At 42.1% G+C, this 27,794-nt stretch overlaps 1 long non-coding RNA gene and 1 pseudogene across 3 annotated transcripts; one reads left to right on the top strand and one right to left on the bottom strand.

The window, feature by feature from the left end:
- Nucleotides 1–266: 266 nt before the first annotated feature.
- Nucleotides 267–21,511, bottom strand: LOC103884390. Of its 3 annotated transcripts, none has more exons than XR_002522064.2 (4): nucleotides 20,946–21,508; nucleotides 18,908–18,989; nucleotides 7,086–7,197; nucleotides 267–744 (listed from the first exon to the last, which is right to left on the bottom strand). It is a non-coding gene; the product is annotated as an uncharacterized LOC103884390 (long non-coding RNA). The 3 variants fall into 3 exon arrangements; XR_001902544.3 differs by having other exon boundaries at nucleotides 20,969–21,506; XR_001902543.3 differs by lacking the exons at nucleotides 267–744; nucleotides 7,086–7,197 and adding an exon at nucleotides 14,451–15,707 and having other exon boundaries at nucleotides 18,775–18,989; nucleotides 20,969–21,511.
- LOC116274378 lies at nucleotides 14,533–14,648 on the top strand (annotated as a pseudogene).
- Nucleotides 21,512–27,794: the final 6,283 nt, after the last annotated feature.

Below are 27,794 nucleotides of genomic sequence, written 5' to 3'. Positions count from 1 at the left end.
GAGGCCGAGGCCAGGAGTTCAACTCCAGTCTGGGCAACACAGAGACTCTGTTTCTTTTTTTTTTTTTCTTTTTTTTTTTGAGACTCTGTTTCTACAAGAAAATTTAAAAAATTAACTGGGTGTGGTGGTGGTGGTGCACCTGTAGTCCTAACTATTCTGGAGGCTGAGGCAAAAAGATCACTTGAGCCCAGGAATAATAGGTGACAGTGAGCTATGATTGTGCCACTGCATATACACACACAAACACAACACTGGGTCTTAGTTTCTACAGTTTTCTAGCAACTTTTAATGAACAGAAGTGCCCTCCAGGAATTAACTTCCGGGAAGGATAGATCTTGTCCAACTGTGTATTCTTTGTGGCCATCTGACCCCATCTCACCTCCCAATTGCTGACACAAGAGTCAGGCAATTTCAGATATCTCCAGTGGAATTTTCCGTTGTGTTTCTCTTCCTTATAGGGATTTATTCTTTCTGATTATGCAAGGTTTTGGGTTTTGTAAACTTCCCAGTTTCAGATCTGAGCAAGGGAGACTGGCCAGAGTTCCTAAGTCACATTCCAAGTCAGACCTTTTGGAGTTTGCACCCCCTGAGTCATGCTGAAACCTTGGGGTTTGAGGTAGTAGAACAGTGAGCCTGGCCACACTATCCCATCCAACACAGAACTCCCCAGCAGCAGCTTCCTGTTTGATTTCTCTGTTTTTCCAAAAGAGTCCAAAAAGAAAGAAATAGAATCAGCTGAAATGCCTAAGAAAGGAAAGAAAATCTTGATTAGGAGACTCAAGTTTCTGGGGAGACACAATGAAATAATACTGTGAAAGCACAGTCCCAGATTCTCCAGATCTCTTTACCGAATGCAAGAGCTGTGTAAAACTACAGAAAAAACATTTATTTGCAGTGGGGATCTTATTTTACTTCTTCCCTCTCCATATTCAGGCATCTTTCTTCCTCAATGCACATTCTGAAATGCAAGACACCTGCTGGGATATTTCTGGGCACAGAAAAGGTCCAGAGGGAGCCTGGGCAAGATGGTGAGACTCACTCTCTACAAAAAATACAAAAATTAGCCGGACATGGTGGCACATGCCTGTGGTCCCAGCTACATGGGAGTCTGAGGCAGGAAGATCACTTGAGCCCAAGAAGCTGAGGCTGCAGTGAGCTGGGTTTGCACCAGTGCACTCTGGCTTGGGTGACAGAGTGAGACCCTGTCTTAAAAAAAAGAAAAAGGGCCAGGCACAGTGGCTCACACCTGTAATCCCAGCACTTTGGGAGGCCAAGGCGGGAGGATCACAAGGTCAAGAGTTTGAGACCAGCATGGCCAATATGGTGAAACCCTGTCTCTACTAAAAATACAAAAAAAAAAAAAAAAAAAATTAGCTGGGCATGGTGGCAGGTGCCTGTAATCCCAGCTACTCAGGAGGCTGAGGCAGGAGAATTGCTCGAACCCAGAAGGCGGAGGTTGTGGTGAGCTGAGATCATGCCACTGCACTCCAGCCTGGGCGACACAGCGAGACTCCGTCTCAAAAAAAAAAAAAAAGAAACGAAAAAGAAAAGGAAAAAGTTCAGGGGGAGTAAAGCACACACTCTGGAATCACAGACCCAGCTCCAGCTCCATCCCTTCAAGTTGTACAACTTTAAGTACAATGCTTACATGTTTCCCTATCTGTACAGTGAGTTCATGATAGTATCTACTTCATCAGGTTGCTGGGAGGATTAAATGAGATAAAACATGCAGAATACTTAGTACAGTGTCTACCACACAGTATGCTATTAGGTTTACCGTGGCGAGAAGTCTCCTAGAACAGTGCTTCCCAGCTTTACTGTGCATATGAACCACCTGGAGATCCTGTTTAGAAGCACATGTGGGGCCAAGCATGGTGGCTCATGCCTGGAATCCCAACACTTTGGGAGGCTGAGGCAGGCAGATCACTTGAGATCAAGAGTTAGAGACCAGCCAGGCCAACATGGAAAACCCCGTCTCTACTAAAAATACAAACGTTATCTGGGTGTTGTGGTGTATGCCTGTAATCCCAGCTATTTGGGAGGCTGAGGCAGGAGAATCACTTGAACCTGGGAGATGGAGTTTACAGTGAGCCGAGATTGCACCACTGCACTCCGGCCTGGGAGACAGAGTGAGACTCCGTCTCAAAAAAAAAAAAAAAAAAAAAAAAAAAAAGCACATTCAAGGTACAGAGTTTCAGTTTCAGATGATTAAAAAAGTTCTGGAGATGGAGTAATGAGGTTGTACAACAATGTGAATGTACCTAATGCTACAGAAGAACTATACTTAAAAATGGTTAAAACAGTAAATTTTGTTATGCACATTTTACTACAATTAAAAAAAATAAAAGCACATTCAATAGCATTTATAGCAACTTCCTAGGTGAGGCTGATGATGCTGGTTCAAGACCACACTTTGAGTAGCAAGGTCCTCTAGGTAATGAACCACCACCATCAAATTGGTATTACACTTTACAGTTTACATAGGCATTCTATATTCCTTGTCTTTGTGCCCACGCAAATCTTAGTCACCTGCAGACAACACCTTGACCTTGGGTAGCAGCCCTTTCTATCAAATTAAGGCTGTCTCTCTCTATAGCAAATAGGATGTTATTTGAGAGGTCCTTGACTTTTTCCTGTTTTGACTGCTCCTTTTTTCAGGTCAAGTCGCCCAAGTAAATGCTTACTACATCAATGTAGTCCTTGCCTTCCCCATTTCTGTTTCATGTTCTGGCTAAAGACAGGCTCTCCAGCCTAAATAGGGAGCATTTGCTTTGCCCACTGGATGCCTGTCTTCCTTACACTCTGGGAGTGGGTAGGGTATTCCTATTTCAAACATTTCCCTGTGTATTTACCATCTTTACTGATAGAGTATATCGAAAGCTGCTTTGTCATGCCTGTTGAGTTGGGGCAGACAGCATTGTTGGAATTCTAGTCTTTGTTTAGTTGTCACTACTACCTACCAGCCGCTGAAAATAGAGCTGAGAGCTCTCAACCATGCTGTGTGAGCTGCACAGTCAACATCACACGTAAAACAACAGTTCTCAAAGTGTTTCCCAGCCTAGTGAAAGATTATTCCCTGTGAGAGGGCTCAAATAGGATGCTAATGAGTTTCTTTGCTAACAGCTGTTTTCTCTACCGGATGTTGATGCAAGTTTAGACTTTGGGCTGTCATTATTGTACATCTTTCCTCAGAGGAGTCTGCAGTAGCCCTGCAGTAATGTGTTCGTTTCCTAAGCTTTTAGGGGTACGCATAAGATCACTAGACCATCCTTAACTGCACTCAAAAGAGCAAAACGTCCTGCCAACTTTCCCATTCTTACAAGGAACCATATTGCAGAGACCAAAGTGCCTGCTGCTGGCCCTACAAATAGTAAGGTACCCTAGAAACCAGCAGCAGAAACTCTCAGGGGTCTCAAAACTCAAAGATGAAAGGATATGGACTCCAGGGTTCAAGTCCCTTAGAACAGCATTTCTCCACACTAGAATGGTCTAGGGAGGCGAGTGTTTTTTAAAAAAATATTGATGCCTTGGTCCCATCCCAGATCAAATGAATCAAAATGTCTGAGGGTGGGACCCAGGCATCAACAATTATTTTTAAAAGTAAGTCTAACAGGGCCAGGCATGGTGGCTCATGCCTATTATCTTAGCACTTTGGGGTGCCGAGGTGGGCAGATCACTTAAGGTCAAGAGTTTGAGACCAGCCTGGCAAACATGGTGAAACCCCATCTCTACTAAAAATACAAAAATTAGCCAGGTGTAGTGGTGGGTACCTGTAATCCCAGCTACTTGGGAGGCTGAGGCAAGAGAATCACTTGAACCCGGGAGGCAGAGTTTGCAGTGAGCCGAGATCACACCATTGCACTCCAGCCTGGGCAACAGAGCAAGACTCTATCTCAAAAAACAAACAAACAAACAAACAAAATAACAAAAAAAAAGTAAATCTGATATACAGTCACATTGTAAACCTCTAACTTAGAAAAATTTCCCCCCACTTAATCAGGGCAAAAATTATAGTTGGAGACAAAGAGGCCACAGCTATAATCATCACAAAACATCATAAGACACCACGGTTTTTATTACAAAATGAAAAATTTTTTTTTTTTTTTTTGAGACGAAGTCTCACTCTTGTCCCCCAGGCTGGAGCGCAGTGGCGCCATGTTGGCCAGACTGGTCTCAAACTCCTGACCTCAGGTGATCTGCCCGCCTCGGCCTCCCAAAGTGCTGGGATTACAGGCGTGAGCCACGGCGCCCGGCCCAGCAAAATGAAAACTCTTGTGTCGAAGCTAAGCAGCAGTTTTAACCACTGGAATTATGGTCACCATGAGAATGAGAATTTGCCCTTATGTAAGAGCACAGAACCAATTGGCCAGGCCCAGGTCCATTCTGCCCGTATGCAATAAATCAATCACTGTAACACAGGTTTTGCAAAAGAGGAAAGATTTATTCACAAAGCCCGAGCACTAAGACAGGAGAACAGCTCTCAAATCCCCCTGCCCGAAGATAAAGTTTAGGGATATTTATGCGTTAAGGAAGTGGGATGGTCTAAGGCATGGGGAAAGGTTGGCACCGGGGGAGAAAAAAGATGTTAAAAGGTTTGTTCTGCACAAGTATAGTCAGGGCTCATGGCATTTCACAGGACATATATACAGAAAATGGTGGTGTTAGCATGAGCTGAGGTGGAGTTTTTAGCCCTCCTATACCAAAAGGCCACCTCTTGAGTACCAGCGCAGGCCCAGCTGAAGCGTTGGTGGTCTCCAGCAGTTTGAACTGGACAGGAGCTGGCCCAATTCCTGAGAAACAACGATTTTTATGCTCCTCTTACCGTGGTGACCTATGAACGCTGTCTACAAAGTAGTGAAGGTTAAGTTTCAGCACTCAGTGGCAAGGCCTCCAGCTACCTTGGCCTTCAGCTTCATGGAAAAAGGAAAACAGATAACAAAAAGCAAGTGACCAAAAAGCAAGCAAGTCAGGCAGACCTGATCAAATTTACCCCTTGGTTTCAGGGCCAAGGGCCACCTTAGGAACCTGTGGACTGCTGACTTGTCCCGGGAAGGACCTGGAGGGCAAAGGGGTTTCGTGTGCCTCACGCAGGAAATGCTCACCAAATACCAGCTGGGTCCTTTGAATTTTGAAATAAAAGCAATTTCAACTATACAAGGAAATTTCCTAAATGAATCTTTACCTGGGAGATAAATTTAGAATTAGCTCTTCCATGAAGTAGAGAGAAAACAGAACTTGGCAAAATGTTAATGCTTTCATCAAAATCGCTTAAAATGATTATGGATTCAAACTTGACTTTGGGAATTCCTGGCCACTTTGTCACATTTACACTTCCCCTTTCCCCTGCCCCAATAAGGGATGTTATTTGTTTTACATGCTTTATTTTTCTTTTGTTGTTGTTGTTTTGTTGACAGGGTCTCACTGCCGCCCAGGCTGGAATGCAGTGGTTCCATCTTGGCTCATTGCAGTCTTCACCTCCCCCCCCCCCCCCCCCCCCCTCCCCCTCCCCAACCAACCCCCCCCCCCCAGCCTCCTGAATAGCTAGGATTATAGGCACGTGCCACCATGCCCAACTAATTTTTGTATTTTTTGTAGAGATGGGGTCTCACTATGTTGCCCAGGCTGGTCTCGAACACCTAGGCTGCCTGCCTCGGCCTCCCAAAGTGCTGGGATTACAGGTTTGAGCCACCATGCCCGGCCTGGCTGCTTTTACTTTTTCCCTTTTTTTTTTTTTTCTTTATTTTCAGCTGCAGGAATGTAGCCAATTCAGAGGCCTTATTCCCCATAATTTGGAATTTTCCTTTGGATTTGATCAAGTCAGATAGAGTTGATCAAACCCAAAATATATCTAACAGATTTATAATTTATATTAGATTACTGAGTGCTCTAATGGTAAGGAGAAATTAAGACCAGCTGGTTGTTAATCTTAACTTTAGCCATTAAGGAGAATTTCCAAGAAAAAACCCCAATTCAGCTACTTACCTAGGAATGGGGCTGAGGCTGAAGACTGCTGTCTGCCATCTTAGAAGCAGAAAAAAACCTCAAACTTGCCTGTTCAAAGCAAGTTGAAACTCCAGAAAGGAGCGTCGTTTCCATCCATCACTGTGGAAGCAGAGAGCTGCCGCCTCCATCCACGCCAGGAAGAGGAGAGCTGCCGGCTCTCCATCCATCATTGTGGAAGCAGGAGAGTTGCCGGCTCTCCATCCATCACAAAGGGTGAGCTGCCGGCTCTCCATCCATCATTATGGAAGCAGGAAAAGTTCACTTTCCTTGTTGAAAGTGAGGCAAAACTCCAGTGCCAGAGCTGTACAGCAAAAACAAACCCAGATTTCAACCAAATTTTGGGAGATCAGGGATTATCTGGAGGGGGCAGCTCCCAGGTCTCAGCAAATTGACCTATTAGTTTGAGCAATAAAGATAGTCCTGGCCAGATAGGAGATTTGCCAAAGGTCAAGGGCATCTCCACCTGACTTCCTCCATGGTTGCCAATTTGTGAACCAAAAAGTGTCTGAAACAGGCCTCAATCAACTTAGAAAATTTGGCCGGACGCTGTGGCCCATGCCTGTAATCTCAGCACTTTGGGAGGCCAAGGCAGGCAGATCACTTGAGGTCAGGAGTTCAAGACCAGCCTGGCCAACATGGTGAAACCCGGTCTCTACAAAAAATACAAAAATTAACCAGGCGTGGTGGCATGTGCCTGTAATCCCAGCTACTCAGGAGGCTGAGGCAGGAGAATTGCTTGAACCCAGGAGGTGGAGGGTGCAGTAAGCTGAGATTGCACCACTGCAATCCAGCCTGGGTGACACAGCAAGACCCCACCTCAGGGGGAAAAAAAAAAGAAATTTTAGAAAATGTATTTTGCCAAGATTAAGAATGCATGCCCAGGGGCCAGGTCTGTGCCTTCTCCAAAGATGATTTTAAGGGCTTCAATATTTAAAAGGGAAAGGGCAGATACTGGGGAAAGAGAAAGAAATTGTAAAAGGTATGGGTTAAGAGACAAAGAAACATTTGCATTCTTTTGAGACTTTGGACATCACCGAATACACAATTTACACATGAGAGGGCCATAGAGGAAAATTACTTACATCTTCGTCTAACTCAGCAAATCTGTATTTTTACATCAGCGGAAGCAATCAGACATGCATTTGTCTCAGGTGAGCACAGGGATGACTTAGAGTCCTGTCTTTTGTCCTGCATCTGTGAAGATAGGCTGTCAATTTACCTTGCCAGAGTAAAATTCAACAGAACCATTTTAGAGTAAAGATCTTGGGACCCACAAGTAATTTCCTAACGGGCAAATTGTGAAGGAGGGTTGTAGCTTTTTAAAATCTTTGTAGCTATCTTATTTAGGAATAAAATAAAAGGCAGGTTTGCCTGACGCAGTTCCCAGCTTGACTTTTCCGTCGGCTTAGTGATTTTGGGATCTTGAGATTTATTTTTCTTTCACATAAGAGGTTGAGATGTTCTGAATAGTTCGAAATTTGTATAACTATCTGTTGGGACTCAGAAGACAATATCCCAAAATGAAGGCCTCAGAAGCGAGTTTTCCTCTGACCTTCTCCTGTCCTCCTGTCTCTCAGTACCATTCTTTCCAAGGCGGGTCATAGAAACCAGAACCCTGTTTCCTGAAGTCCAGTCATAAAACTTAAAATATCATCTAACTTTCCCTCCACCTCTATCCTTTTTTTTTTTTTTTTTTTAATTTGAGAAGGAGTCTCCCTCTGTCACCAGGCTGGAGTGCAGTGGTGTGATCTCAGCTCACTGCAACCTCTTCCTCCTGGGTTCAAGTGATTCTCCTGCCTCAGCCTCCTGAGTAGCTGGGACTACAGGTGTGCACCACCACACCCAGCCAATTTTTGTATTTTTAGTAGAAACGAGATTTCACCTTATTGGCCATGCTGGTCTCAAACTCCTGACCTTATGATCCACCAGCCTTGGCCTCCCAAAGTGCTGGGATTACAGGCGTGAGCCTGGCGCCTCCATCTTTCTGTGTGAAACCTGACCATAAAGAAATGATCTGACCTACCTTATTTGACTGTAGGTCATAAGACCCCCATTCCAGAGAGGGTTCCACCCCACCCCCAGCAGGAAGGAGTGTATGCACACAGAGGCCAAGAAGAATCTGAACAGACAGGCCTTACTACGTTTCCCCACTCAGTCTATTGGCATTGGATCTACGCTTTTTGTTCAATCAGATTTCTACACAGCTCTCCATACTTTGTTGAACCTAAGCATAAAAATGGACAATGTCCGCTCTGTCTTTGGGTCTTCATTCTGAAGCCTTCTGTGTAAATTTGTATGCCTTTTCAGTGAATCTTCAGAGGGTAAAGGGGAAGTTTTCCCTTGGCCTCTGCATATCTATAGTTTTGTAAAGGAGAAACAAAAATGAATTCACAGGAAAACTAGAGTCCTAGGGAATAGAGGTGAAAAGAGACTTACTGTTCTTGTAAATCCTTCCTTTTACACAGCCTATCATTATTTCAATTAATTCTTTTTCTTCTTCTTTTTCTTTTTTTTTTTTTTTTTTTGAGACGGAGTTATACTCTTGTTGCCCAGGCTGGAGTACAATGGCGCTATCTCGGCTCACCACAACCTCTGCCTCCTGGGCTCAAGCGATTCTGCTGGCTCAGCCTCCTGAGTACCTGGGATTACAAGCATGTGCCACCACGCCCAGCTAACTTCGTATTTTTAGTAGAGAGATGGGGTTTCTCCACGTTGGTCAGTCTGGTCTCGAACTCCCGACCTCAGGTGATCCGTCTGCCTCAGCTCCCAAAGTGTCGGGATTACAGGCATGAGCCACTGCGCGCGGTCCATAGCCACTTTTAAATAGCAGAATTAAATAACCTACTTTTCAACATAGACATCCTGGTAAAAACAAATGGGTTAATGGTGTCAACTTCCTTTATGAAATTCTAATAGAATGTCTTTTCCTACAATCAGAAACACACTTCTATTTGCTTCTATCTTTATAATTTAAATAACAAATTGAATCTGTTCCTTGCTCCACAAACCTTGTAATGGTGCTTGGCTTAAACAATGCAATTGTAACCTGAAACTGTAGCTGCTGTTTGCTATTAGGAAAAGTAGCACTTTAGGAGTTGTTTGGTATATCCTAAGAACAGATTCCTAAAATTCTATTTTATTTACCCAGTAAACATGTCATTGGGCTAAAGAAGCCACTCAAGGGCAGCAACCTCTAATTCAGAGTTTTTGCTTGAAAAACAATGTAGCAAGAGTACATGAGTAACCAGGGTAAAACCATTCTTTTTAGTTGTGAAACAAAAATTCTGAAATAGGAGATGCCTTGTGATTTGAGAAGTGCCCCATTGTTTGAGCCATTTTTAACACAGTTTCCTTCTCTCTACTTAGGGAATAGCAACTTTATAAACTCCTCCACCCTTTTAGGAAATTTAGAAGAAGATACTTGAAAGAGAGTAAAATAGAAAGGATTGAATTCAGTGATAAATAAAATTTAAGGGAGTCCACTGTTTCTGACTGAGCTCCTGCACTTGGCCCCAACAGACCAAACCAAAATGGAGTCACTCACGTCAAGCACCACACAATCAAACTGAAACTTTAAAAAACAGAACAATTTCCAAATAGGTAATATTCCCAAAAACCAAAGAGATTCACAGCAACCAATTGTAATGGACCCAGTTAACCTGAGCAGACATGATAAGGAAGCCCCCTCTGCTTTAACCCATCAAGGAAAGTAACCTGAAGTAGTAACCTAATGTCACTTTTTGCCCTATGCTGTTTCCTTGTTCTTGCTCAAGCTACCTTATAAAAACCAACTGTTCTGCCATGCCCAAAGGAGCTCCCTCTATTTTATAAACAGGATGCTGACTGATTCATGAATTGCTAATAAGTGTCAGTTAGTTCCTTAAATTAAATTCACTGATATTTTGTTTTTTAATGCAGTATTGTGAGAGTCAGAAGTGGGAGTAATTTTAGGCAAAGATATTCTCACATTCAAAGAAAGCTTGATCTATTCTCTCATATGATTGGCCAAGTTTAAAAGATTACCTAACTGAAAGTCATGGGAAACCAAGCTCTGAATCTACTAAGTGACATAATAATGTTTTTAATATTTATAAGGTCAGAAATTAATGTCACTTTTGGCATCGTAAACACTGCTGGTGGCTGGGTGTGGTGGCTCATGCCTATAATCCCAGCACTTTGGAAGGCCAAGGAGGGTGGATCGCTTGAGCTTGGAGTTCAAGAACAGCCCAGGCAATATGGCAAAATCTTGTCTCTACAAAAAATACAAAAATTAGCTGGGCATGTGGCATGTGCCTCTAGTCCCAGCTACTCGAGAGGCTGAGGTGGGAGGATGACGGCTTGAGCCTGGGAGGTGGAGATTGCGGTGAGCCGAGATCATGCCACTGTACTCAAGTCTGTGCAACATAGTGAGATCCTCTCAAAATAAAAGAAAAAAAATAAACATTTTTTATTTTGGTTTTGTTTTCTAATCAGTTTTCTCTTGTCAGTCATGTATAAAATAAAATGACTTTTAATTTCCTAGCATTTTGTGAAACATTTTCCACAATTTTTAATATATACTGTGAGAGTGCCCCATTTTCCTGCTCTTCTAATTATATAGATGGATGTGACCAACTTGTCTAGTAGTATGGTCTAAAAATATGCTGAATTTATTTTCCAAGTCACAGTTGCCAATACCAGATGAGTTCGTGCCTTTAAGTTATTTAAAAATACTTTACAAAATATTAAAATATATCTTCTGGCAATCTTTCTTCACAACTATTTTTTTTTAAAACCTTCTAGATACTTTTACAAAATGGCAATAGACAAGAGGTGAATATTACAGCCCAATGTTCAGTGAGGCCAGTTAGAGAACTGAAGTTCAGACTAAAGTATTAATACTTTGAGGCACAAATAATTGAATTTTTATAGACAAAGATATTTTCCTCGGTATTTATCCAAATTTGTACATTTTTATGTCACCTGAATCTAGTAAAAATGCTTCTAATGTCTCAAGATAAAGGTTTACTTTGCCAAGCTACTGTGAGGCGAGTTAGCAAAGCTGATCAGACATTGGATTTAAGATTAGTTGTAGCTTTGCCACTTTGTTGGTGAGCAGTGGTTAAAAATGACTTCAAACTATATGGCCAGAGCAGGATTCAAATATTGAAAGTATTATCTTTGGAATTGTAATTTTTGCAATTCCTAAGTATATTGATTTTCCAGGGTTGAAGTAACGACAAACTTGGTGGCTTGAAACAATAGATGATTGTTTTGTACTTCCAGAGGCTGCAATTCAGAAATCAAGGTGTCAGCAGGGCCATGCTCCCTCCAAGGGCTCTATGGGAGAATCCTTCCAGCCACCAGAAGCTGCAAGGAGAATCCTTTCTGCTTCTGGTGGCCCTTGAGGAGCATAACTTGTGGGAGCATAACTTCAACCCCTGCCATTTTCACTTTTTTTTTCCCAGAGTCTTGCTCTGTCACCCAGGCTGGAGTACAGTGGCATGATCTCGGCTCATTGCAACCTCTGCCTCCTGGGTTCAAGAAATTCTCCTGCCTCAGCCTCCCAAGTAGCTGGGATTATAGGTGCGCACCACCAAGCCCAGCTAATTTTTGTATTTTTAGTAGAGATAGGGCTTCACCATGTTGGTCAGGCTGGTCTCGAACTCCTGACCTCAGGTGATCCGCCTGCCTTGGCCTCCCAAAGTGCTGGGATTATAGGCGTGAGCCACCATGCCAGGGCATCCCCTACCATTTTCTTATCCATTATTTTTGTTGCTATAACAGAACACTTTAGACTGGGTAATTTATAAAGAAAAGAGGCTTATTTAGCTCATAGTTCTGTAGGCTGGGAAGTGCAAGATTGGGTAGCTGCAACCGGTCAGGGTCCCATGCCACTTCAACTCACGGACGAAAGAGGAAGGGGAAGCAGGTGTGTGCCAAAAGATCACATGGTGAGAGAGGAAGCAAGAGAGAGAGTCTAGGAGGCTGAACTCACTTCTATAACAACCTGCTCTTCAGTAATTAATCCAGTCCCACAAGAATGAGAACTCACTCCACTGGGAGGGCATTAATCATTCATGAGGCATCTGCCCCATGACCCAGATACTTCCTGTCTCCCAATACTGCCACACTGGGGATCAAATTTCAACAGGAGTTTTGGCGGGGACAAACCACATCCAAACCATAGTAGCCTCCTTCTTCATATGACTGTCTCCCCTGTTTCGTTGGGTCTCAGATCACACTCATTGGGTTAAATCCAGCATTATCTCATTTTGAGATCCTCAATTATATCTGCAAAGACCCCTATATCCAAATAAGGTCATATTCACAGAAAGGGGAGTGGGGTAGCTAGAGCCTGTGTGTATCTTTTGTTGTTGTTGTTTGAGACAGAGTCTTGCTCTGTCACCCAGGCTGGAGTGCAGTGGTGTAATCTCGTCTCACTGCAACCTCTGCCTCCCAGGTTCAAGCGATTCTCCTGCCTCAGCCTCCCGAGTAGCTGGGATTACAGGCACCTGCCATCATGCCTGGTTAATTTTTGTACTTTTAGTAGAGACGGAATTTCATCATGTTGGCCAGTCTAGTCTCAAACTCCTGACCTCAGGTGATCCACCTGCCTCAGCCTCCCACAGTGCTGGGATTACAGGTGTGAGCCACCATGCCCAGCTGAACTTGTGCATATCTTTTGGGGGGACACAATTCAACCTACTGCACTGACCAAGTTCCATGGATTGCACTCACCTTTCTCACCTGTCACGTGCTCCTTGGACTTGATGGTATGCCAAGCCACAAGCTAAACATGACACATTTTCTGAGACTATCAGTTTTTTCAAAATTTTTAAGAAAAATTTAAGAAATGTAACTGCTAATTTGATGTTCATATTATAATAAATATAAATTGTGGCATAAAATCCAAAATTCACATGAAATTTTAAGACAAAATGTGAGACTCCAGCATATTTTTTAGTTAGGCAATGACTTTTTTTGGCAAGGCCTCCAGAAGAATGAATGGCATTTACTCTTTTGCTGACAGGGCACCTCAGGGTGGAAATCTGGGATTTATCATCAGCTCTCATTATTTACAAGCAAACTAGAAATCTCTGACATGTAGTAATTTGTCATTTTATCTAGGTGGAAATTTCAATCATGTGTCGCCATAGGCTGCTTTCTAGGAACAAATTACCTACTGAGTCTTTCCAGTTGATCATGTAGCTTGGGCTCCTGGGCTCAACAATATTTTTCTCTGGTTTGCACCTATTCTATGGGAGATATGATAAAGTACAGGGTCATATGTGAATTTTTTAATTTGCACAAGTTATTTATTCAACATATATTTATTGTTTGATTGTATGGGGATATAGGAGTGAACCCCCAAAAGAACCAATTCTTGCTCTTTCCAAACAAGTAGATAGTTATAGACATTATATATAGATATAAACATAGACATAGATATGTCATAGTACAGGTCTACCATATATCTAGAATGTATGTCAAAATAGGTGGCATACTTGCTGTCAGTGCCCATGCTTGATCAGGATAAACATTGCCAATTGATCTTGGTGCTCTTTCCTGCTGAATCCTGTTACGGCTTCAGGAACAAAAGACAGCTGTGCTTCCTGAATACCTTTATTCACAAGACTGGTATCAAAAACAAGAGTACTATATATTGCTTTAACCACTGATTTTGATAATGTTATGTTTAGAGCAATGCTTTTTATTTATTTATTTATTTTTTTTTTCCATGAGATGCTTCGGCATCATCATTCACTTAAATTCTTCCGAAAAATGAGACAGCATTAAAGGTAACTCAGTGGTTTTCAAAGGTTGCCTAAAGGCTTCACTGTGCTTACTCAATGGCAGATGTACAGCCCATCACCAATATCCATTCTCTTTCCCATGGCAGACATCATTAAGGGAGCAGGACATCTTGCCCCACTGAGCAAAATGTAGTCTCATAATCTCAACCAAATTGCACCAGTGCATCAAGTTGTCATACAGGTAAAATCTGCTAGCCAATCCTGGCCAAGGCAAGTCATCAAAAAGACCTAGAATAAATGAATTCTGCTAAAAAAACAAGCACAAATTTCACAGTGTTAAAAGAAACACACTGAAATGATCTAATCTGCCACTAAAGAAAGTAATTGGCTGTTGAAAGTCAAATGACTTTGGGAGGCTGAAGCAGGAGGGTTGTTGAGCCCAGGAGTTCAGGACCAGCCTGGGCAACATAGTGAGTGAGACCCCATCTCTACAAAAACAAAGTTTTAAAATGTATAATAAATATAAACATGCCTGGTGCAGTGGCTCAAATGCCAGCACTTTGGGAGGCCAAGGCAGAAGAATTGCTTGAGCTCATGGGTTTGAGACCAGACTGGGCAACATGAAAAAACCCCATCTCTACAAAAAATAGAAAAATTGGCTGCGCTTGGTGTGGTGTGCCTGTAGTCCCAGCTACTTGGGAGGCTGAGGTGGGAGGATCACCTGAGCCCAGATGTTGAGGCTGCAGTGAGCTGTGATTGTGCCACTGCACTCCCAGTGACAGAGTGAGACCCTATCGCTTCTTGGCCGTTTGGCTAAGACCAAGTGTAGTATCTGTTCTTATCAGAGTGAGACCTTGTCTGAAAACCAATAAATAAATAAAGTCAAATATATGGCTGCAAAGACTTCAAAACTAAAAGCCATTGCTGCACACTCTAATTATAAAAATTTTCATCTAATACTCAAGGGCTTGGAAAAGATCCTAATGGTTATTTTATCTCCATTAAAGGCAATTGGATGTGCTTGTGCCCAAGTGGAGACATTTATATTTCAGGGCTTTTAAAAAATTACCATAATTTAGACATAGTCAATAGGTACTTGGTGAGACTTTAATGTAGAAATAAATGCCAAATAGATAACCTTCTCCATCTGTACTTCCTTAATAACAGGAATAGAGTTCAGTGTGCAGATATCTATGATACAACAATTTTCCAAGGTCATTGTCTATTCTAACATTATTTTGACAATGACTAAGACTTTTTACTTGTGTAGACATACAATTCTCTCACTTGGTAATATTAATTTAATCAGTCTGAGCAATTTCAATTATATAAAGTAGGAAAGATAGAAAATGAAGACCAAAGCCCTGTTTTATTAAACACAAAGAATGATAAAAAATCAGATTGGTGGAATGATGACTCAATTATTATGTAACAGGCTGTACTAAAACATTCAAAACCAGTGACTCACAATGGGTCCATTTTCATCCAAGGTTCCACAAATCACTTCTTAGAATGCTTTCAAATCAATTTGAATAAAAGTAACTGCCTTTCTTAACAAAAACCAGAAAAAAAATTACAAAATTATCACAGAAGTGTAGGCATTATATAAAACTACTGAAAGAAAGAATTGTCAGGGCCAAGGGAAAATTTCCTCTTTACCCGCTGAAGGTTCTCTGAAAAATCATGGACAAGAGCCAGATTAATAGGAGAAAAGGTATATAAATTTATTATTAACATGTGCACAGGAGCCTTCAGGACCAAGACCCAAAGATACAGGGAACAGTGTCCATTTTTACACTTACATTCAACAAAAGTATGGAACGACATGTAGAAATATGACTGGACAAAAGGGCATGATCCAATGCTACTAGACTGAGTGGAAACCCAGCAAGGGCTGTCTGTCTAGATTCTTCTTGGTTTCTCTGAGCAGCATTCCTACATTCCTTCCTTGAATGGGGGTCTTGTGACCTATAGTCAAACGAAGTAGGTCAGATAATTTCTGTTTTTTGTTTTTTCCTTTTCTTTTTTTTTTTTTTTGAGGCAGAGTTTCGTTCTTGTTGCCCAGGCTGGAGTGCAATGGCACAATCTTGGCTCACTGCAACCCCCGCCTCCCCGGTTCAAGTGATTCTCTTGCCTCAGTCTCCCGAGTAGCTGGGATTACAGGCACCCACCACCACGCCTGGCTAATGTTTTACATTTTTAGTAGAGACGGGGTTTTGCCATATTGGCCAGGTTGGTCTTGAACTCCTGACCTCAGGTGATCCGCCCACCTCAGCTTCCCAAAGTGCTGGGATTATAGGCGCAAGCCACCGCAACTGGCCGGATAATTTCTTTACGGCTAGGTTTTACACAGACAGGCAAAGGAAAAGTTAAGAGTGAAAAGGTGTTCTGGTTTCTGTGACTTGTCTTAGGAAAGAGGGATTCTAGTTTCTAGCACTAGCTTTGGGGGTTAATGGGACCGAGAGACAGGAGGGCAGAAGGTCAGAGAAAAATGTTTGCTTCTGAAGCTGCTGCTGAGGACTTCATTTTGGAGTAGTGTTTTCTGAGTCCCAACAGAATAAAGAAAAAGGATGGAGAACACAACTCAAAGTAATTTACATAAAAGAGGAAATAAGGAAAACGTTTCTATTTTTAAAATAAAAAGAATTTTTTTTCTTTTTTAGAGATAGGGCCTGGGTGTGTGTTGTCCAGGGTGGAGTATAGTGGCTCAATCATAGCTCACTGCAGCCTCAAACTCTTGAGCTCAAGCGATCCTCCTACCTCAGCCTCCCAAGTAGCTAGGACTACAGGTGAGTCACCACACCTAGCTAGCTAATTTCTTTTTTTTTTTCTTGTAAGAGACAGGATCTTCCTATGTTGCCCAGGCTGGACTCAAACTCCTAGGCTCAAGTGATCCTCCCACTTCGGCCTCCTGAAATGCTTGGATTATAGGCGTGAGCCACCATGCCTGGCCATGGCAAATATTTCTCTGCCCAAATAAATGTAAATACAGTGGAACACTTAAACCAAGGATCCTTGGTTTTGTAGTGAAGACAGGACCCAGCTACCACTGACCCCCATATTCTGCACCTTGAGCCTTCCTCATTATGAACACATTTTCTACAAAGCTAAATATAGATCAGAAGGGCTTATAAAACATTGTCGAAGATACTGCTGCATCATTTACAAATGAGTTCTCTAAAAACAATGGTATCTTCACAAATGGTCTATTTGTATCTTTAACACACACACACACACACACACACACACGGGAAAAAAGAACTCAAAAACAAGGAAACTCTGGAAACAAATGGGCACTATAAATACATTTATTTTTAAATTTTGATGAGTGCTTAAATTCACTAAATCGTATTTTAGCCCATAGAAAAATTTCTCATTTAGAGGAGATCAAACAAAAATGAGATCCACACTACTCCTTAATTAAGATGGGAAACTGCTTATCTCCATATTAACAAAGATTAAATACCTAACTAGAAAAAAATATTTGGCTGGGCGCGGTGGCTCACGCCTATAATCTCAGCACTTTGGGAGGCCGAGGCAGACAGATCACCTGAGGTCAGAAGTTCGAGACCAGCCTGGCCAACATGGAGAAACCCCATATCTACAAAATTAGCTGGGCATGGAGGCTCATCTCTGTAATCCCAGCTACTCGGGAGGCTGAGGCAGGAGAATCGTTTGAACCCGGGAGGCGGAGGTTGCGGTGAACCGAGATCGTGCCATTGCACTCCTAACTGGGTAACAAGAGTGAAACTCTGTTTCAAAAACAACCACCACCAAAAAAAAAAAAAGAAAGAAAAAATACTTATTGTGATCAAAACAGATTTATCAAGAACAGGAAATTGGTGGATAATATGAGAAAAATGTTAGCCTATTACTATAAATTGCACAAAATGCCCATGTTAATTGCCTGCTTTTAAAGGGCATTCCTTTGAATATTTTGGAAGGTAAAGGCAATTTGAAGGAAACTTCTTCTGGATAAATAATGTTCCATAAAAGTCACACATAAAACCAAGCAATCATGTGCCTTTGGATTTCATAACAAATACAGGAACAAACCACGAGAGCCCCCTCTCCTTTTTTTGAGGGCTCATCATTATAATCCATGGGAGTGGTTGGGAGAAATCATCCTAGATCATTCTGCATGATGGTTGGTGAGGTTTCACACATTATTAGCTGTCTTGAAGGGATGCTCCACTAAAAGTCATTCCATGTAGTAAAGTCTTATCATTTTTAAAGTCTCAGACTTCATATCCCTAATTCTGCTAAATTCGCAATAACTCAAAGCAGGTAACAAGATCTTTCAAACAATAGGACAGAAGCTCTCAAAATTTTAATTTGATTGTGGAGGGTTCAGAATATACTACCCCAAAATATGGCACCCTGGCATACTGAATATTTTAAGCTGAGGGATTTGAGAAATGGCAGGTGCTGGAAGGACTCTCTGAGCTTCCTTTGAAACAGCTTACAAGACCCTCATGTGATAGGTGTCCTCCCGATATCCGCAGAAAAGGAGCATCCTTATCTTCAAAGATGGAAGACTGCTGAAAGGAACCCGAGTGAATGTGCCTTGCCCCAGTTTACCACTCTTAGCTCATACCCCTTTTTGTCCTATCACATTTTCCCACGATTTTTCACTCTTCATCAAGCCCGAGTTTCACCATTTCTTTGGGTCTCCATTTCCTTGTGAAGGCTCCCACAACATGTCAATTTTGTATTAAGTCAATTTGCATACTTTTCTCTTATTAGTCTATCTTTATTCAGTCTAATTTACTGGGGCCTCAGCCAATGAATTTAAGATGGATAGAAGGAACATAACTTTTTCCTCCCCTACAATTGTGAACACGTAAATATAATTCATTTATTCGGCCAATGTTTATGGAGTGCCCACTCTATACCAAGCATTGATTGAGGTCCTGGGAATTCAGTGGTAAGAAAGACAATCTTCCTGCCCTCATAGCACTTACATTCATTCCTGTGGGTGTAGAGACACAAATAAATAAATAATCAAATATTTTTAGAGAGTAATTAGTGTTACCAAGTGAATAAAAAAGTGGGATAGGATGGCAACTGTTGGGGGTATTGGTGGTAGGGTTGTCCTCCAGCCCCTGTCTCTCTCCCATCCCACCTTGTCTCTGCTTCATCCTACTCTGCAGACACACATTCTCTACCTCTCTCTGTACCCATCTGGTGAAGACAGCTACTCCACAGCCTCTCAGCTCACATCTTCCTGGTTAAAGACGCCAGACCGGACTGAAAAAGAATACAGGTATGAATTCCCCTAGTCTAGTCAACTATAGCCAAGATAGAAACACTTAGAAAAGGATAGATACAGTTTACTTATAAAGAAAGAGGGAGTTAGACTTTGGAAAAACAGACTTTTCAAATTAGAAAACAAAAACATTTTATATATATACGTGTGTGTGTGTGTATATATATATCTCTCTCTCAAGAACAGGAACTTGGTGGATAATATGAGAAAAATTTTAGTCTATTACTATAAATTGCACAAAATGCCCATGTTAATTGCCTGCTTTTAAAGGGCGTTTTATATATATATAAAAGGTCTCACACTGTTTTCCAGGCTGGAGTGCAGTGACATGACCATGGCTCACTGTGACCTCAAAATCCTGGGCTCAAGCAATCCTCTTGCCTCAGCCTCCTAAGCAGCTGAGACTACAGGCATGCCCCACCACACCCGGCTAATTTTTGTACTGTTAGTAGAGACAGGGTTTTGCCATGTTGGCCAGGCTGGTCTTGAACTCCTGACCTCAAGTGATCAGCCTGCCTTGGTCTCCCAAAGTGCTGGGATTACAGGCATGAGTCACCAAGACCGGCCCCAAACAAACATTTAAAGGAAAAAAACCCCTCAAAATTCCAAAGATTATAATAGTTACATTGGCCAGCTTGTGGTGGGGAAACAGCACCATTCCCACATGATTAGCATTTTCACAAAGGTTATGATGTGTCTTCAGACATTCCTTAGCAAAAATCAGGCGTAAAATTATTCTGGTTAGGGAGTTTAGGTTTACAAGAAATAAGTCAAGTTTTTCTTATTTTGGAGATCAGAACTAGTCGGGGTGGTTTTGGTTTATCTCAGGGTGCAAAGCTTTGTTTGTACTGAATTTGTAAAGTGCTCGATCATGTTGGAAACAGGGTGAAGTAACAGCTTTTGCTTCTACAAGTTATAAGGTACAAGCACAGCAGCCAGAGCCCATCCCTGCTAAAGGAAGCAGTTAAGGAGGTCCCTCTGAACTGGACAGGCTTCCAGAAGAAAGTGCTTGCCACTGGCTGGACATGCTAAGCCCGGTTAAGCCTAATTACACAGCCATAGACTTCTATACTGCAGATTCCTGAATCTCCACATTTGACCACTGCTTTTCATAAAGCATTTTCATGCCTGTTCATACAGCCAATCCTCTCATAGCCTGTGAGAATAGTTAACACTTACGAAGCACTTCCTCTATGTGCCAAAGAGTTAACGAACTTTTGTTAAGCACCAGGCACTGTTCTATCAATGTTATATGTCAACTGTTAATCCATTTAATTCTCATACTATTCCTATGAAGGTAAGGTATGATTATTGTCCCTGTGTTATGGATAATAAAATCGAAGTTAAGTAATTTGCCCAGTCATACAGTTTGAAAGTGGTGGAGTTGGAATTTGATCCAAGGTAGTCCAGTTCCACAGTCCATGCTTTTAACCATTGTCCTAAGTGGCCTCTCCAGAAATGAGTGTTATTCCAGTTTTACAGACGAAGCAATAAGCGGTTTGCAGAAATTATGTAACTTGCTTAAAATCACTATTAGGATTATAATGCGACCGGGTGTGCTGGCTCACGCCTGTAATCCCAGCACTTTGGGAGGTCAAGGTGGGCATATCACGAGGTCAGGAGACCAGCCTGACCAACATGGTGAAATCCCATCTCTACTAAAAATACAAAAAAAATTAGCCAGGCGTGGTGGCACGTGCCTGTAATCCCAGTTACTCAGGAGGCTGAGGCAGGAGAATCACTTGAACCCAGCAGGCGGAGGTTGCAGTGAGCCAAGATTGCACTAGTGCACTCCAGCCTGGGCGACAGCGAGATTCTGTCTAAAAAAAAAGAATTATAATGCTGAGATTTTAAATTAGTTCTTTTGACTTCCCACCAGGTTTCCTTCAATAATGACAAGAGCAATAACAAAGTTAACACTTTCCTGTAAGGCTTACCATGTACTATGTACTTCACTTACATGGACTCATTTCATCCTCAGCTCTGTGGCACTGGTATTATTATAACTGCCATTTCACACGAAGAAGCTGAGGCATAGAGAGGTTAAATAACTTGTCCGGAGCCACACAGCTGGAAAATGGCAGAGGTAGGATTTGAACTCAGGTAGTCTGTTCTCAGAACCTACACTCTTAATTATGACATCACACAGCCTCTCTATGCTGTACACTTGTGTTTCTCAGGGGGAACCAATAAGGGAAAAGAGGAAAGCGAAGGACACTAACATTTATTGGTTATGCTTCTATATCCTCTCATAGATTATATTATTGTTGACATTTTCACTGCCCCTCCATATCAGATGTGTACTTATGGGATTATGCTTTGCATTGATATTAGTTTGGACATGACTTGCTTTGGTCGATGACATGTGAATGGAAATCATGCCATTTCTAAGCAGAAGCTATAAATGCCGCTGTGAGATTCTGCCATCTCTCGTTTGCCTGTCACAAGACCTGCCTTTCCCAGAGAGAAGTTGCTGCCTTTTTTTTTTTTTTTTTTTTGAGACAGGGTTTCACTCTGTTGCCCAGACTGGAATGTAACGGCATAATCTCTGCTCATTGCAATCACTGCCTCCTGGGCCCAAGCGATCCTCCCACCTTAGCCTCCTGAGTAGCTGGGACTATCGGCATGTGCCACCACTCCTGGCTAAGTTGTTTTTTTTTTTTTTTTTTTTTGTAGAGATGGGGGTTTTGCCATGTTGGCCAGGCTGGTCTCCAATTCCTGGGCTCAAGCGATCCACCGGCTTCACCTTCCCAAAGTGCTGGGATTACAGGTATGAGGCACCATGCCTGGCCAGAAGCTGCTTCTTCAGTGTTGGTCTTGAAATGAAGATCTGGAGCAGAGCCACAGCTGGTATGCCAAGGATATGGATGTGTACAAGAAGTACCTCTGGGTAAGCCACTGAAATTTGAGACTTGTTTGTTTCTACAGCCTAACTCAGCCTAAGCAGACTTTTATGTGTATATCAAAAATTTAAGGCCGGGTGCAGTGGCTCATGTCTGTAATCCCAGCCCTTTGGGAGGCCGAGGCAGGTGGATTACTTGAGGTCAGGAGTTCGAGACCAGACTGGCCAACATGGTGAAACCCACTCTCAGGCTGGACGCAGTGGCTCACGCCTGTAATCCCAGCACTTTGGGAGGCCGAGGCAGGCAGATCACAAGGTCAGGAGATCGAGACCATCCTGGCTAACATGGTGAAACCCCGTCTCTACTAAAAGTACAAAAAATTAGCTGGACATGGTGGTGGGCGCCTGTAGCCCCAGCTACTCGGGAGGCTGAGGCAGGAGAATGGCGTGAACCTGGGAGGCGGAGCTTGCAGTGAGCCTAGACCATGCCACTGCACTCCAGCCTGGGTGACAGAGCAAGACTCCGTCTCAAAAAAAAAAAAAAAAAAAAAGAAGAAACCCACTCTCTACTAAAAATACAAAAATTAGCCAGGCATGATGGCAGATACCTGTAATCGCAGCTACTCAGGAGGCTGAGGCAGAAGAATCACTTGAACCTGGGAGGCGGAGGTTGCAGTGAGCCAAGATTGTGCCACTGCACTCCAGCCTGGGCAACAGAGCTTCCGTCTCAAAAAAAAAAAAAAATTAATAATTTTAGTATTCACAGTAACCCTATTAGGTGGGTATAATTAGCTCCAGGAAGAAACTAAGATTCTTAGAAGTTTTGTAATTTGCTCAGACATTTAAAAGTGTAGGAGCAAGGGTTTGGGTTTCCTTCTTCCTAACATAATCCTTGTTTTGTTTATGTATCTATCACTCATCCGGACAAATAAGTGTGCTTTAAGAGGTGCTGCCCACTCACCTACCAAGGCCAGGAGTGTGAGCGACTAACTGCAATTAGTCAAGGCAATCATGGTGGTCTCATTTCCTTTGACAGTAATAGGTTTGCCAGTAAATGGGTCTGTGAGCCAATTATGACCATAAAACAGGAAGATAAAAATTGAGGATTTGAATGCTAGTCGTGTTTCAAATACAATTCTGTCCCTGTCAGCACCAGTCACGGGTTTTGGTTACCAGTAAAACTCATAAAACAGACTTCATTCTAATACTTCATTTTTTAACTTTACAGAGTGATACAATACAGGAATAGGGAGTGCATAGTATCTTCATGTTATCTGGAGGCTCAGAGGCTACTATGTATACATTTTCTTGGCCTCCATCACCTTCCTGCGGTGTATATAGCTCCTGAGGAAGATTGAAGTGCCTGGCTTCACTTGGTAGGCCTCTCATCAGTTGTCTGTCTGGGTGCCAGTTCATAGCTCTCCCAGTGCATGTGCAGATCCACAGATAGGGGATTTCACAGCAAACAAGGCAGGCAGTCAGCTCCTAGCACAAAACATTCCTCAACTAGCTTAACTTGATAGTTGCCAAGAGAACAGTGCCGTGAGAAGGCAGACCCAAGGTCACCTTCCCAGGTAGACCTAAACATGTTCAGAGATGTTAACCCTTACTGATAGGCAGTTGGCTGGAAGCTTCAAGAAAAGATTTCCAGGCCCTCAAAAAGAGACAGAGACTATCAAGTCTCACTCCTCTGGACATTTTTGTGTCTGAAGTTGATGCTTGGAACTACATTTTCCTGGCCCATTCAGTTTCCCACACTGCACTCTAAGACATCTATCTTTCTCCACTTTCATCAAACTTCTTCCCCAGTTCTTACTTTCAATGGGTATCTTGCTTCCTGTTTAAATTAGAAAATGGAAGCAATGAGATAAAATTTTGACACACTCCCACCACCACAGATCCATCAATTTCCTTTTTAATCTATATTCTCCACCTTCTGTCCTGTTACTATGGATATATTGTTTATACACCAATCCAAGGTTTCCCTTGCCACTGTGCTGTAGACCTTATCCCCAAGGACGACTCTAGCACTGTAAACACCTCCTCTTTTCTAGCCAACCATTTCCATCAGTGTATTTCCTTTAGTATTTCCTATTTTAAAATATGTCTCCCTCTTGACCCCACATTCTACTCCAATTTTTGGCTCATTTCTCAACTCTCTGTGACAGCAAGATATCTCACGGGAGTTTTCTATGCTCATTTCCAATTCTTCCAGTCTCACTTATTCTCAATTAGGTTTTCTGTTACTTGTAACCCAAGTTACCTTAAATATTATAATCTTATAAACTCAAAACTTTTTTCCTTTGAATACTGATTGTTACTATGACTCAAGATTATTAAACTGGGAGAAAGAGTGCTTTGATATGAGAAATTTGTCACTGAAATGACAGCATATTGTTAACACCCTTCAAAAATGACCAAAGAGAATAAGGATATGCTCATATCGAAACTTGAACAAGGAAGATACTGCTTTGAATTTAATATCTACATAATTTTTGTCATAATCTATTCATTTACTTGTCTTAATATGAAAGTTTTGAGAGATTATGATTTAAGACAAATTAATACTGTACTTTTGCAACAAGAAAAATACCAATTATATAAGATTAGAAAATTTTAAAGGTATTTAGATATATGAGGTTCAGAATCCTATGATCTTTATTATATGTTTATTCTGTATCTTTATTAGATATCTAATAGCACTTCTAATCCATAAGCAATCTCAATTATATAATGTGTTATCATTGATCTTAAATAAAAAAAAAACCCTGAAATTTTATGAGTTTTCCACTGCGTGAGCATATTGAATTGTGGCAATAACATGGTGCGGTCCACAGGGTAAAACAATTACTCCACCAGTTTTTTTCTTTAGAGATGGAGAATATGAAGTGTTTATGATAAAAGTCAGAATATAAAAAAGAGCCTGAAAGGCTGCAGCAATGTAGGGAACTTTATAAGTTGAAATTTAAACCGGAGCGTCCTTGGGAGTCAAAAAGAACAGCTGCTCAAATACAAAACTGCTTAACAACAGCACCTGTGGAAAATAAGCAGGCAACAAGTCTGCAATGCTACAGTGTCTCCTAAAAAGCTACTAAAATCTTGGACTACGTTGAAAACATGAATTTTTTTTTTTTTTTTTTTTTTGAGATGGAGTTTTGCTCTTGTCGGCCAGGCTGGAGTGCAATGGCACCATTGCGGCTCACTGCAACCTCCACCTCCTGGGTTCAAGTGATTCTCCTGCCTCAGCCTCCTGAGTACCTGGGATTACAGGTGCACGCCACCACACCTGGCTAATTTTTATATTTTTAGTAGAGACGGGGTTTCCATGTTGGCCAGGCTGGTCTCAAACTCCTGACCTCAGGTGATCCACCTGCCTTGGCCTCCCAAAATGCTGGGATTACAGGCATGAGCCACCGCGCCCGGCGGGAAAACATGATTTTAATAGCTAACATTTACTGAGCACCTTACCAGCCTTGCTTCACATGGAGTAAGTGGCTTTCAGACAAGGAAAATATTCAGAACGTGGAGGTGATTGTCTTTTCTGCTCAATCTGGGTACAATATACACAGACAGAGTTTATTCAAGGAACCACCAAGCAACACTTGAAAAAGCAGGGAAGATTGCCTGGGGGCAGGCACAGAGGGTACCTGCTTGCTGTTTAAGACTGCAGGATCATAACAAAGCAAACTACAATCAACAAATAGAGCCACCGGAAAGCAGATTTCATCCCAACACATAAGGTAGAAATTTGTAGTGGTAAAAACTACCAAAACTGTGAAAGACATTAAAAAGAAAGGGGGCAGGGTGCAGTGGCTCACAGCCTTCCAACACTTTGGGAGGCTGAGGTGGGTGAATTGCTTGAGCCCAGGAGTTTGAGACCAGCCTGGGCAACATAGGCTGTCTCTGAAAAAAAAAAAAAAAGACAACTAGGTACTATGTACTACTACCTCATATGTATTTGTTATTCATTAATGCAAAATAAATTATCCCCAAACTAAGTGGCTTAAAACAACACACACCATCTCCCAATGTCTGTGGGTCAGAGATCTGGCATGGCTTTGCTGGGACCTCTGCTTCAGGGTCTCTCATAAAGCTATAATCGAGGTGTCAGCCAGGGCTGCAGTCAGCTCATGCTCAGCTGGGGCAGGAACCACTTCCAAGCTCAGTTAGTGGCTGTTGGGCAGGTTGAAGCTCTTTCTGAGTGGCTGGACTGAGGGCTTCAGTTCCTTGCTGACTGTTGGTGGGAGGCTGCCCTGGTTTCTTGCCAAGTGGCCCTTTCAGTTAGAGCAAGTGCTTAAGAGCCAGGAGAGAATACCAGGAGGACGAAGAAGATGGACAAATACGAGAACTTTTTAGGCATTCAGACCAAAACTGAGGTAGTTATTAAAGATGAGTCTGAGCTGTCTTGTTTGTGCAATTGGATAAAAGATGGTGCCAAATTACTGACATAAGCATAAGAGAGGACCAGATGTCATACGTAAGATGTCTTTGAGATACTAGAGACAACAAAGTGGAAATGAAGGTCAGAGAACTGACCTGAACATACAAATTTCTACGAGACTAATATCTAAATTGTGGTTGACAGCTTTACACTATTACATCTCTCTATACTGTTACATTTCTTTCTTTTTTTTTTTTTTTTTTAAGACAGTCTTGCTCTGTTGCTGAGGCTGGATGCAGTGGTGTGATCTTGGCTCACTGCAACCTCCACCTCTCGGGTTCAAGCAATTCTTGTGCCTCAGCCTCCCCAGTGGCTGGGACTACAGGTGCACGCCACCACACCTGGCTAATTTTTGTATTTTTAGTAGAGATGAGGTTTCACCATGTTGGCCAGGCTGGCCTCAAGTCATCCGCCCGTTGGTCTCCCAAAGTGCTGGGATTACAGGTCTGAGCCACCACGCCTGGCCACTGTTATATTTCTTACTGACTAAATGACAGGTACTTTGACCTATTTAGTTGTCCATTTGCAAGGATCTCAGTCTGAAACCAAATAAGGTGGGCGGGGTTTCACACAAACATTTGTGTTAAACGTATCAACTGTACCTCCCCAGTTCCCCCTACCCCTACGTTATTTTGAAAACATCTTGAGACTAATAATTAGGGTTCAAGAAAATAAAAGTATGTGGCAACTTATCATCTCTTTCTTCTGGTATTCACGCCTTTGTGTGATGCCCTATCCTGACTGTGGGTAGGACCTGACTGGCTTCTAACCAATAGAATATGGCAAAAGTGATAGGCAATCTCTCCCGTGACTGTGTTACATCACATGGCAGGGTGATGGATGTCACCCTGTGATCACATTACATTGTATGAGACTCAGTCTTGCTAGCTTCATGAAGCAAGTGAGCATGTTGAGGAAGCCCATTAGGCAAAGAACTAGGGGTTCTAGGGCCATTAGTAGCTGAAGGCCCACTTCAGTCAACAGCCAGCAAAAAACTGAAGCCCTCAGTTGTACAGCTATAAGAAAATGAACTTTGCTAACAACCTCAGTGAGTTTGTGGAGCAGATTCTCTCCCAGTTGGATCTACAGATGAGTACACAACCTGGCTGATACCTTGATTGTGGCCTGTGACCAAGAGTGACATGACATACCACCTTCTGAAGTGCTGAAGGAAAAAAAAAACCTTTTGCTATAGAATAGTAAATCCAGTGAAAATATCCCTCAGACATGAAGGGAAAATACTTTCCAAGACAAACAAAAGCTGAGGGATTTAATCAACACCAGACCTGTCCTACAAGTAATGCTAAAAGGAGTACTTCAGTCAGAAAGAAAAGGATGTTCATGAGCAGTAAGTAACCACCTGAAGGTTAACAGAAAAACATAGAATATTATAACACTGTAATTGTGGTGTATAAACCACTCTTATTCTAAGTAGGAAGACTAAATGATGAACTCATCAAAAATAATAACTACAACTTTCCAAGACATAGACAGTACAGTAAG

Source organism: Papio anubis, chromosome 3 (assembly GCF_008728515.1).
Source record: "Papio anubis isolate 15944 chromosome 3, Panubis1.0, whole genome shotgun sequence".
Classification (NCBI taxonomy): domain Eukaryota; kingdom Metazoa; phylum Chordata; class Mammalia; order Primates; family Cercopithecidae; genus Papio; species Papio anubis.
Note: the sequence above shows the minus strand (reverse complement) of the source record. Positions and strands in the feature narration are given on the sequence as shown.